The sequence below is a fragment of the Zonotrichia albicollis genome, unplaced genomic scaffold, assembly GCF_047830755.1.
Source record: "Zonotrichia albicollis isolate bZonAlb1 unplaced genomic scaffold, bZonAlb1.hap1 Scaffold_122, whole genome shotgun sequence".
Classification (NCBI taxonomy): domain Eukaryota; kingdom Metazoa; phylum Chordata; class Aves; order Passeriformes; family Passerellidae; genus Zonotrichia; species Zonotrichia albicollis.
The window spans coordinates 1,233,006-1,245,000 of record NW_027428349.1 but is presented as its reverse complement, the minus strand read 5'-3'; the positions used below and the strand labels follow the sequence as shown (position 1 = coordinate 1,245,000).

General features: G+C 52.9%; 1 non-coding gene and 1 pseudogene across 1 annotated transcript; both read right to left on the bottom strand.

Annotated features, from left to right (window-relative positions):
• The window catches only part of LOC141727438 (28S ribosomal RNA), an 8,012-nt pseudogene extending 3,525 nt beyond the window's left edge, over positions 1 to 4,487 (bottom strand).
• An 890-nt stretch (positions 4,488 to 5,377) lies between these two features.
• LOC141727458 (5.8S ribosomal RNA) lies at positions 5,378 to 5,530 on the bottom strand. The gene has a single exon (XR_012578464.1). It is a non-coding gene; the product is annotated as a 5.8S ribosomal RNA (ribosomal RNA).
• Between the last annotated feature and the right edge of the window lie 6,465 nt (positions 5,531 to 11,995).

Below are 11,995 nucleotides of genomic sequence, written 5' to 3'. Positions count from 1 at the left end.
CCAAATGTACCAGATGTATCCCATCTACTCTTAAAGTGGTCGTGGACAACGCTTGATGGTACCTGGCACTGAAAGGCTTCCGTGCTGTCCAAGATGATACGCACGAGGCGCCTTCTATGTGACTTGAACAACAGTGGAAATCACAAGAATCTACCCCTCTTGATAGCTCTCTTACACATCTAGTTTGGTGTAGTTTTGGATGCTTTTTGGCCACGGGATGCCTGCTTCTTTCGACCCTTACAGATAGATTTACTTTGGCTAGGCTCCCCCAGAATACTGAAAAACTCATTATATATGTCATTCACCACACAACCTGGATCTTGCCCATCAAGAATTTTCTCAAAGGCCTCCCGATACACGGTGAACTTTCCAACCGATAATCCCGCTTTGATCATCTCATGGTATTGGAGCTTTAACTGTCCCTCTTTAGGCAATTTAGCAGACTCGGGTGGGTTTTCAGTCCCCATGGCACCTACTAGGCCTTCGTGATCTTTTACAGAGGGACCTTTCGCTAGAAGGAGTCTTTTATCGCTTATCTGCTTTGCCGTTTTCGTTGGAATATGCTCCGCTATGAGTTGATTGATGTTCCTTTTACTGGTATACTTGTCCACCAGTTTTACCAGGAGAGCCTCTTCCTCTTCACTCCATACCCATTTGTGGGCCCCTCGGCCGATGACTCTTTGGGATGGGAAGTGACAATCCGCTCCACATTCCGCACAAGAGGATGTCTTATCCTCTTGTGCTGACCCAGGCCAATCTTGGTGGCAAACTCTCGATGGCACACCTCACAGACCCATTCACCTGTGGGAGCCATGCACACCATACCCTTGCAGCGCGGGATGTGACACGAGATACTGTGGTATTTTAGATTTTGTTTACCACATTTTGTACACCTGAAAATGATCTTTCTCTGCCCGTGCACCCTTTTAAGATGATCGATCAGCCCCAACATCCTTGTAAACCAGGTCTCACATTGAGGACAAGATGGCTGTTTGCCCGGCATGAACACGACCGGAGTTTGGCGTAGCACCAATGGCTTTGGACCCATGAGGAGCCTCGAGTGTTTTGGGCTCTTCAGTATCTCCCCTCCTGCTCTCAGCCTCAGGTGTTTTAGGCTCTTCAATACTTCCCTCTACACTCAGCCTCTTCCTGGGCCAGCCCCATAGGGGAGATCTCAGAAGGCTCAGTGAGTTGCCCCAAAAACTCCCAAACATCTGTGTGATGTATACCATCTCCTTTAGCAATTCCAAAGTTAACAAACTCCAGACTTACGAGATCGAATCCCTCTTCCCTCGAATCCCTCTTCCCTGGTATTTCGGCAACAGTGACCATTAGATCTAATGGGTCAGTCTGAGTGGCAGTAGAGACGTAACGCAAAGCCAGCGATTGCACCATTTTGTCAGTCCAGTAAGTAATGAAATGACAAATCCAAGTGAGGGTAGAAATAGTTAGTAGCCGACCGTCTCTCGAGCTGCCAACATTTGTCCAACAGCAACGCGCGTGGACAAGGCTCTGTGCAACAGTGAACAAACTGTAGCAAACTTTTTGTTTCAGCAGATCATGAAACGATCATTGGGTGGCGAGCCCAACGACAGGGAGGGCTGATAAACGCCCTCACTCACACTGGGGCAGAAGTCGACTTGGTTACCACATTGGTATCCGGCGGGACCATGAGGAGGTGCAACTTCCGCGGCTAAGCCCAGTTAGTAACTATGCCCTCATCTCTTAAGAGAGTCATAGCTACTCCCGCCGTTTACCCGCGCTTCATTGAAGTTCTTCACTTTGACATTCAGAGCACTGGGCAGAAATCACATTGCATCAACACCCACCACGGGCCTTCACGATGCTTTGTTTTAATTAAACAGTCGGATTCCCCTCATCTGCACCAGTTCTAAGCCAGCTGCTAGGCGCCGGCTGAGGTGGGGCACCGGCCCAGGGACCCGCCTGGGGACCCTCCCCCACACGAACTGCGGGAGGCCGTGCGTGCCGTGGGGACCCCACCAGCAGGAACTGGGGGGCGGCAGTGCGGCGACGACGGCAGCCGCCACTGGGGCGCTGTCCGCGGCAAGGCGGAGGGCGAGCAGAGGGGGTGGCAGGCCATGCCTGTCACAGCTGGGGCGATCCACGGGAAGGGCCCGGCGCGCGTCCAGAATCGCAGCCACGCGCGCGCATGCCCTGGTGCCCAGGCGGGCCACACAGAGCGCGCTCACCTGCGCACGGCGCCTCGTCCAGCTGCGCTGCGCGCCCAGCCCCGCTTCACGCCCCAGCCCGACCGACCCAGCCCTTAGAGCCAATCCTTATCCCGAAGTTACGGATCCGGCTTGCCGACTTCCCTTACCTACATTGTTCCAACATGCCAGAGGCTGTTCACCTAGGAGACCTGCTGCGGATATGGGTACGGCCCGGCGTGAGACTTACACCCTCTCCCCCGGATTTTCACGAGCCAGCAAGAGCTCACCGGACGCCGCCGGAACCGCGACGCTTTCCAAGGAGTGGGCCCCTCTCTCAGGGCAAACCCATTCCAGGGCGCCTGGCCCTTCACAAAGAAAAGAGAACTCTCCCCGGGGCTCCCGCCGGCTTCTCCGGGATTGGTTGCGTCACTGCACTGGGCACCTTGCAGCGCCTGTCTCCGCCACTCCGGATTCGGGGATCTGAACCCGACTCCCTTTCGATTAGCTGAGGACAACAGAGGCCATCGCCCGCCCTTTCGGAACGGCGCTCGCCTATCGCTTAGGACCGACTGACCCATGTTCAACTGCTGTTCACATGGAACCCTGCTCCACTTCGGCCTTCAAAGCTCTCATTTGAATATTTGCTACTACCACCAAGATCTGCACCTGCGGCGGCTCCACCCGGGCCCGTGCCCCAGGCTTCGAGGCGCACCGCAGCGGCCCTCCTACTCGTCGCGGCCTAGCCCCCGCGGGCATTGCACTGCCGGCGACGGCTGGGTATGGGCCCGACGCTCCAGTGCCATCCATTTTCAGGGCCAGTTGATTTGGCAGGTGAGTTGTTACACACTCCTTAGCAGATGCCGACTTCCATGTCCACCGTCCTGCTGTCTAGATCAACCAACACCTTTTCTGGGCTCTGATGAGCGTCGGCATCAGGCGCCTTAACCTGGCGTTCAGTTCATCCCACAGCACCAGTTCTGCTTACCAAAAGTGGCCCACTGAGCACTCGCATTCCACGGCGCGTTTCCACGCCAGCGAGCCGGCCCCCTTACCTATTGAAAGTTTGAGAATAGGTTGAGATAGTTTCAGCTCCAAGGCCTCTAATCATTCGCTTTACAAGGTAAAACTGCCCATTGCCGAGTGCCAGATATCCTGAGGGAAACTTCGGAGGGAACCAGCTACTAGATGGTTCGATTAGTCTTTCACTCCTAGACCCAGGTCAGACGACCGATTTGCATGTCAGGACCGCTACGGACCTCCACCAGAGTTTCCTCTGGCTTCACCCTGCCCAGGCATAGTTCACCATCTTTCGGGTCCTAGCATGGACGCTCACGCTCCACCTCTGTGGCCCTGCGAGGGGGTGGCGGGCGAGATGGGCTGGTGGTGCGCCCGGGGCTGCCAGGCGCGACACGCGCCCCGGGATCCCCCCTCAGCTGGTGCGTGCCGTCCCTCACCTTCATTGCGCCGTGGGCTTTCGACAACGGCCCCTGACTCGCGCATGTGCTAGACTCCTTGGTCTGTGTTTCAAGATGGGTCGGGTGGGTAGCCAACATCGCCGCGGACCCTGGGCGCCCAGCGCGGCCCATGAGCCCGGCCCAGCGGCGCCGCGTGGTCGGGGCGCACTGAGGACAGTCCGCCCTCGGTTGACAGCAGTGCCAGGGGCCAGCAGGCCCAGCCCCTGCACCCCCGCGCGAAACGCTGTGCTGTGAGGATGTCGCCCACCCTCGAGGGGAGAAGCGACGCCCCCAGCCACAGCGCCAGTGCAGACGGGGTTCGCCCAGGCGACGGAGGGGAGGCGGAGCTGAGGATCTGCCAAACCTGCGCCAGATGACTGAAACTCGCCGGGTTGAATCCTCCGGGCGGACTGCGCAGGCCCCACCTGTTTACCTCTTAACAGTTTCACACCCTTTTGAACTCTCTCTTCAAAGTTCTTTTCGACTTTCCCTTACGATACTTGTTGGCTATCGGTCTCGTGCCGGTATTTAACCTTAGATGAAGTTTACCATCCAGTTTGGGCTGCATTCCCAAGATACCTGACTCCGAGAAGCCCTGGGCCCGGCATGCGGGGGGGCCGCTACCTGCCTCACACCGTCCGCGGGCTGCGGCCTCGATCACAAGGACTTGGGTCCCCCGAGAGCACCGCCGGGGATTGGGGCCTCTGTACGTCACATGTCCCGTGCCCCACTGCGGGGGGAGATTCAGGCCTGGGCTTTTCCCTCTTTGCTCACCATTACTGATGGAATCCTCGTTAGTTTATTTTCCTTTGCTGACTAATTTGCTTAAATTCAGCGGGTCACCATGTCTGATCTGAGGTTGCAAGGCCAAAGCTTGGCCACACCTCCCGGCCCATGCTGCTCCTAAAAAAGTGGCATGCCAACAGGCCAACAGCCAGCCAGCCAGCTTCTCCCACCTAATACTCTCACCTCCCTCCCCATTGGCTCCAACGCGCCAGGGGAAAACGAAGCCAGAGGGAGAGAAGCGGAGACGGAGAGCCCCATCCCAGAGACAAGAACCAAAATGGGAGTGTGGCAGAGACAGCCCTGATGGGGCACCAGCTGAGTGGCGGCACATGATGGCCTTGGTGGAGAGAGAGAGAAAAGCCATGGTGCTATTTGCCCCCCGACAACACGACAGAAGAGGAGCAGGGCAGGTGAAGGGAGGAGGGGGTCAGAACCCCTGTCCCCGGCGCTCACATGGCAGCACAGCACAGTACCCCCGTGGTACTCACCTGCAGACAGCCGCCTGCACTGCTGGGAGGCTACGGGTGAGGCCTGCACCTCATCTCCCTCTTGCCCTCTCTGTTCTCTCGGCCCACGGTGATGTTTTCAATGCTGTCTCTCACTCTCCTCAGCTGCCGCCACCACCACCATACCGCGGCATGGGTGCTGCAAGGACAAACTCTGCCCCAGTGGCTCACTCCAGGAGTGGGGAGCTATGGATCAGTCCCTGAGCCTGCATATAGGGGGATGAAGGCCCTGCGCGGCAAAAATGACGATGACGGCCATGACGATGATGACACCGGCTGGCTCACAGGGAAAAAATTGAGGCCACCAAGGGAAACGCATCCCTTGCCAAACCCCTGACCGCCTTCCCTCCGGGCACCAGCGAGCCAGCATCGTCTCCGCTGCTGACCACAGTCAACTGGCCTGCGAGGCGACTCCTGCCGCACCACCGTGGTGGCCCCCGGACGGCGACTGATCGTCAAGGAATGTTCAGACGGGCGTAGCCCCGGGAGGAACCCAGGGCCGCAAGTGCATTCAAAGAGTGGATGATCAATGTGTCCTGCAATTCACATTAATTCTCGCAGCTAGCTGCGTTCTTCATTAACGCATGAGCCGTGTGATCCACCGCTAAGAGTTGTCTGGCTTTCGACACCAATCCCACACACGTGGAGGGGCTGGGACCGCTCACATGAAGCGCCCCTTTCTCTTGTGCTGAGGACGTGCAGGTGCGTGCCTGGCTTTGACCATCCTTACTTGATAGTCAGGATAGCAGACATAGGAGATCCAGCCACACTGAACTGGATTTCTTCCTCAAACCTCCACACTATGGTGGCACTGAGAGAGATCTGAGCAGTCTGGGTCCCACCTGGTGCAACGATGTCCTCCTCGGGCGCAAACTTGAAGCAGAAGCCCATGTTTGCAGTTAAAAGGCTATAGGTGAAGGGAGCATCATTAGCTCCTAGGTTAATCAGTTTCACCTGCAGCAGCAAGAAAGCAAAATGGAAATACATGTGGAATCTTCCCTTCTTGGGAGTTACTGTCTAATGATGCAATTAATACCCAGAAATAGCAGACGATGCTTTGAACGGCAAAAAAATACAACAGGACAAGTTCTGCCTTGAAGTTTTCATGCAAAGCAGTGGCAACTCCACAGAACTGGAGTCCACAACCCTGGGGTTATCCCATGGACACAGAGCAGTGCCGCTCTGGTCAGCATCACCAAGTTCATTCAGACCTGGCCCTGGGAGCAAAATGGGCTGATTGCAGCTGCGTAGGGAATCACCCCAGAGCTGCTGCTGCCCCAGTGAGCACAGCTCCAACAGCACCATCTACTCATTCACCTTTTCCCATGTCATGAAAACAATACATTGATTATGAGACATCAGCATCAAAATGTATAGACAGCATCATCTTTTGGTAAGAAAACTCAGCATGTCTTTGCCTCCCACAGCCAAGCTTTTGGAAGTGTCTGGCATGATGTAGTGCCTCACTTTCTACCTCTTTCAGCTGCTCTCTCTTTGGATTTTTTTGCAAACTTGACACTATTGGGGAGGAGGCAAATAGGTAGAAAAATGCTTTGCTTTATTCCCAGGAACACTTTTCTCTTTCTAGAGCCAGAGATGCACCAAGGCTGAAGTGTGGTGAGGGACTGGTCAGCAAGGGAAAGAACTCCCAAGACCTTTGCAAGGGCCAGCACTGAGCCAGGAGGCTGGATGGCTTTCCTGTGACTTGCAGCAATAAGCAGGAGACACTTGACTGGAAGCTGTCTGCAGTGGACTGAAGCTCAAAGGCAGCCAGTTTGTTCCAGCTGCTTCTGAACAGCCCAGTCCAAAGGTGCCTTGTGTCTGGCACGGCCACAAAAGCCTCTGAACATCCCTTTTTGACCCAGGCTTTGTTTCATATGCCAAGGGGTTGTTTTGCAGGAAGCCTCCCAGCTGATTCCCAAAGAAGGAACTGGGGCTTCAGGAACAACAGACACACCTTTCAGACCCTCCCAGATTTCACCAGTACATCAAATATTCCCTGCTCACAACTGCCCAGGTCGGCAGCAATTCCACACTTCCACCAGGCTTGCTCCTCCCTCAGGAGCCATCAGGATCCACCCCAAGCCTTGTGCTCACCTCATAGATGTGGGGGGTGTCGATAGCAATGTTCCCAAGGTTCAGAGTAGGAGAGCTGAATTCTACCAAGGGTCCTTGGCCTTCCCCTGAGAGGTGCAGGGGCAGCCTCCTCTCACAGCCTGGGGAGAGATGTCCATTGCACTACAATCATTCCCTCTGTTATACTGTATTATCCAGGCTGCCTCAGTGCTAGTCCCTGACTCTGAGCTGGATGCAATCAGCTCCTGATGCTGCAGGAGAGGATATGGACCCTCCCCTTCTCTCAGCCTTGGGGCTGACTTCTAATTTCTAACCCATTCCTTGGGCTGCTTTCCAATTTCAGCCACCAGTCTGCTGAGTTTAAAACATCTCTGCTGCCTTGTAGTGACAGGCCAAGGAGTAACAGGTATAAATTGAAAGAAAGGAAATTTAGGTTAGATATTAGGAAGAAATTTTTTACTCTGAGGGTGGTGAGGCACTGGAGCAGGTTCCCCAGGGCTGTTGTGGAGGTTCCAGCCCTGAAAGTGTTCCAAGCCAGGCTAGATGGGGCTTGGAGCTACCTGCTCTAGGGGGAGGTGTTCCTGCCCAGAGGCCTTTAAGGTCCATTCCATCCTTAACATACTCTGGTTCTATGCTTTCCTTCCCATGCACTTAGGGGAGCTTTGAAATGATTCAGTGAAGGCACACAGCTCATAAAGAGTTTGGCAATTGCCAAACTACCTGGCCCAGGAGCACAGGACTTTGTTGCCAAAGTCCCTACCTCCTGACACTCAGCACTGTGTTCTATTTCACAGACAGAGCTGCAAGGGGTCAATTCCCACAAAGGGAGAGAGGCAGGTGCTGGCCAAGGCTGCTCCTTCTACCAACACCCTGGGCTCAGGGGGGCTCAGCCACCTCTGCTCTGCTGCTGTCTGGGCACTGGGAGGTGATCCAGGCTCAGGGAACACATTTCTAACTAAGCTGCCGCTGCCTGATGATGGATCCATGGCAAATGGACCCATCATCCTGGAGGCCAGAGGCCTGCAGGGGCTGAGTGCTTGTTCACTAAAGCTGTTCTGCTCTGCAGCTCTCTGGGCTTTGAGGGAATGCTGGCAAAGCCATGGCATGAAAACCTCTCCCTGCACTGCCTGGGCTGTTCTGGGATCAGTCAGGCACACACAGCATTCTGAGCCTTGGCCTGGCACGGGAGACTCCCTGGGAGCTGCAGGGCCAGGGGGGATGTGCCAGCACTGCCCTGCTGACCAGGGACCCTTCCCAGCACTTCCATGGGAGCCCTGTGGGCTCAGGCTTGCACCATGGCTTCACTGAGGGGGAGAGAAGCAGGGCAAAGGAGCTGTACCTGAGATGCTTCAGTAAGCCACTCTTCCATTCTCCAGTGCTTCCAGGGGTTTGAAGGTCACCTTGAATTTGGCCAAACAATTTAGCCTGATTTCTCCCTCCTACAGCAGAAAGAGACAGCAAAACATTGCTCTGCAAACTTCACATTTCTTGTTTTCAACCACACTTCTGTAAGCCTCTGTTTAGAGAATTAGTAATGAGTGAACAACACAAGGAGCCCAAGGAAACACTCCAAACCCAGCTCAACACAGCGCTGGAAGCTCTCAATGCTCAGCTGTTCAGCTCCCACTCTTCACAATATTCCTACTGCTCTGACAAAAGCTCTTGGTCACATCATGCTGCTGTCAGCTACAGTGGGATGCAACTGCCACTGTGCATTGGCGGCTCTTCACAAGAAGAGAACATGACCCGTCCTGGGTTGACTATATGATGCTTTTACCCCAAATCGTCTTGTTCTGTTTATGCTGAATAATAAGTTTTGCACATTTAAGACTTGTTCCAGAGAGTGAAGGGGGGAGAGAAGAAGCAGCAGTTTGTTTTCAGACACTGCACTCACCCCTCCACATTCCTGCTCCTGGACTGCATTGTTTGCGGATGGACAGACAGCGGGACAGAGCTCTCCTTTGCTTTTAGTTAATTTAGCTTGCTGAGGCAAAGAAGTTCCCTGGACTTGGGGTTTTTTCCCTTTTCTTTGGACCTGTTCAAAACTGCTCTGGACTGAACACCAGAAGAGCACCAGCAGCTCCAGCTGTGGCCACCGGGCTGGGCCTGGCCTGCGACATTTCCAGCACCAGAGGGACTGATCAGAGACTGAGAGAGCTGAGCTGCAACCCGAGGAGGGACTTTCTCAGTTTGTCATCTCTTTTGGAGCAGCAAGGGGTTTTATTGATTAATACTGTTTAGGGTTTATTGTTTAATAAACAGGTTTTTCCCACTTCAAGGAGGTCTTTTCTCCAGGACCGGTTGGGGGAGGGGCCGATTGAATCTGCTTTCCTAGAGGAGCCCCTTTGGGGGTTCTCTCCCAAATTTGCCCAGAACCAGAACCTTGGAAATAAAAATATTAGTTTAACCTGTATTGAAAGAAAGCAGAGGCTGGCATTATTCTAGGGTTTACTCCAAGATGAGAAGGGATGTTGCACTGTGCAGACACCAGGCATTCATTGTCTCTCACAATGCCAGTACTCAGAATCAGGGCTGTGGGTGATACGAGGATGTGGTGATTTGCTTGCAGAAACAGAAAAGGAAAAGGTTTCCTGTCCCTGTGTGCAGGACAACTCCAAAGGCCCATTTCAACCTTCCACCCTTGTGTCCAGGCTCACAGAGGACACTGGAAGGGACACTCAGAAATAGTGCAAGGCGTGGTTGCAGGAGGGGATTGGCATTTCTATGAGTAGCCTTAGGCTGAATTTGGCCTCACTTTCCCAGCAAAACATTGCAAGCTTCAGGTCAGAATGTGGCTTGGCAGTGCTCCAACAGCCTCTGCTGAACCTCATGTGTGGGGGGAGCCCCTACCTACAAGAACTGCTCCCTGTGGCACTGCAAGGACACGCACAGAGTGCCCTTGAGCTCAGGCCCTGGCAGCACAGCTTGGCCTTGTCAGGCACCCAGCCCTGCCTTGAGCCTCCAGGGTAGAAATGCTTTTAGCATTTGGCATTTTTAGACGAGCTCTGCAGGTGCACCAGAAACTCAATGTCCTCCCTCCCAGCACATCGAGCCAGCTGAGGACCTGCCCAGTGACCGCAGCCAGGGGTAGAGTGGGTGGGAGGAGGAAGAGGGGGAGGAGGATGAGGAGGAAGAAGAGGAGGAAAATGAGGTTTTCACCTATCACTTACCATTGGCTCAATGAAAAAAATGTCATCAGAGAACAGCTCGGGGTCTTGGTGCAACTTTGCCTTCTCCCCCAGGAGCCTCAGGAGGGCAGTGTGATCTTCACAAGAGCCCTTCTCCTTCCCTGTTTCTTTCCCCTCCATTAATTTTTCCAGCCACAGCTCTCTCCGTGTCCACAGGAATCGACGCTGCCTGCAGCCACAGGAGAGACAAAACCAGCAGACTGTTTAATAAGCCACAGATTGGCAGAGAGAAGTGTGAGTGCAGGAGAGCAAAGCACCTGGGGAGGAGCAGCAGTGTGAGAGATGAGTAATGCGATGATTTATCAAAAAGCAGGATGCCCCAAGGCAGGGAATGATTGGCAGCTGACTCCATTGATTCACAATGCTGAACAGTTGCTTTATTAAACTATATTATATTACATTGTACTACACTATATTAAAGAAGCATACTATACTACAAAGAATACTAAAGAAAACTTGTGACTGTCTCCAGACAGCCAGGACAAAGCTTTTTCCAATTGGCCAATGGAAACAAAACAATCCTCAGCAGAATCCAACTGACAAATCACTTCAGGTAAATAATCTTCCTAACACTTTCCACATGATAGAGATAAGAATTTTTTTCTTTCTTTTCTCTGTGCTTCTCCAGGAAAAGAAACCTTGAGAGAGAATTATGTCTCTTCATTTAGAGAATGTGAATGCCACAATGATTGACTCTCACAATTAACAGACAAATACCATGTATAGAAGTTAAGAAAAAATTCTTTTACCCCCTCAGTTGTTATCAAGGGACAGCCAGGGTTGGGATATGTGGGAGGGTTGGCTTGTCACTACAGTGACATCTGACCTCCAATCAAGATTTGAGGAAGTAAACTCCACCACTGGACAGTGAAGAAGGAGTCAATGGACAGAATTTTGGGAGGGGCTAAAGGGTTAAAAGGCAAAACCTCCATTGTGTGGGAGAGCACATGGTGCAGAAAATCCTTTGCTCCTGGCGCCATAACATTTTCTCTATTCAGTCTTCTGTTGCATTTTTGATAAGGTTTAATAAACCTTTCTAAACGTATGAAAAGGGAGTGGCTATTTCTCCCAAGCAGCAGCTCCCCAGCAAGGGCTGACCCCAAGCCATGGGGGTCCCAGATGGATCAGAGGCCAACTTGTTGTTCGCTGGCCCAGCAGGGAGTTTTACTCCACACTTGCTCCACACAAGCTCAGGAGAGGTTTCCAGAGCCAGCAGCCCTCCAGACAACCTCCTGGCTCAAAGCCTCTGCCACAACTGAGGGAGAATCCACCAGCCACTTCAAGTGGCTTTTCCTACCACTGAGCTGCTGGGGAAGCAAATAAAGGTCATGGAGCAGGACTTCCCTGGGAAGATGAGACAAAGCTGGGTCACAGCTACGTGCTACCAGCACTGTGAAAAAGCCACATTATATGACTGGCTTTTCGCATATATGAAAATAAAACATTGGTCTGTTCTGTTTCAGTCTCTATGCAATATTGCATAGGGAAATGTAAGATAACAACAATCAGAAATCAATCAGATTATGCACATAACCAATGACACATCTGCAATCATACCGTTATCAGTCACTACAACACTGAACTGTCATCCCAGAGTCTGCGACAGCTGATGAACCTTAAAACAACAGAGAGCTGGAGAACTCATGTCTGGATTCATGTTTCTCCAAACTCCCTTTGAAATCAGGCTCAGCTATCATACACGGTCAAATTGCCAAGAGAAAGGACTTGAATACTTTTTGATGCAGAAAACATCTGGGCTGATTGTCAATCATTCCATTCAAGTAGAGCTAGAACTTGGCCAGAGTTCGAACTCT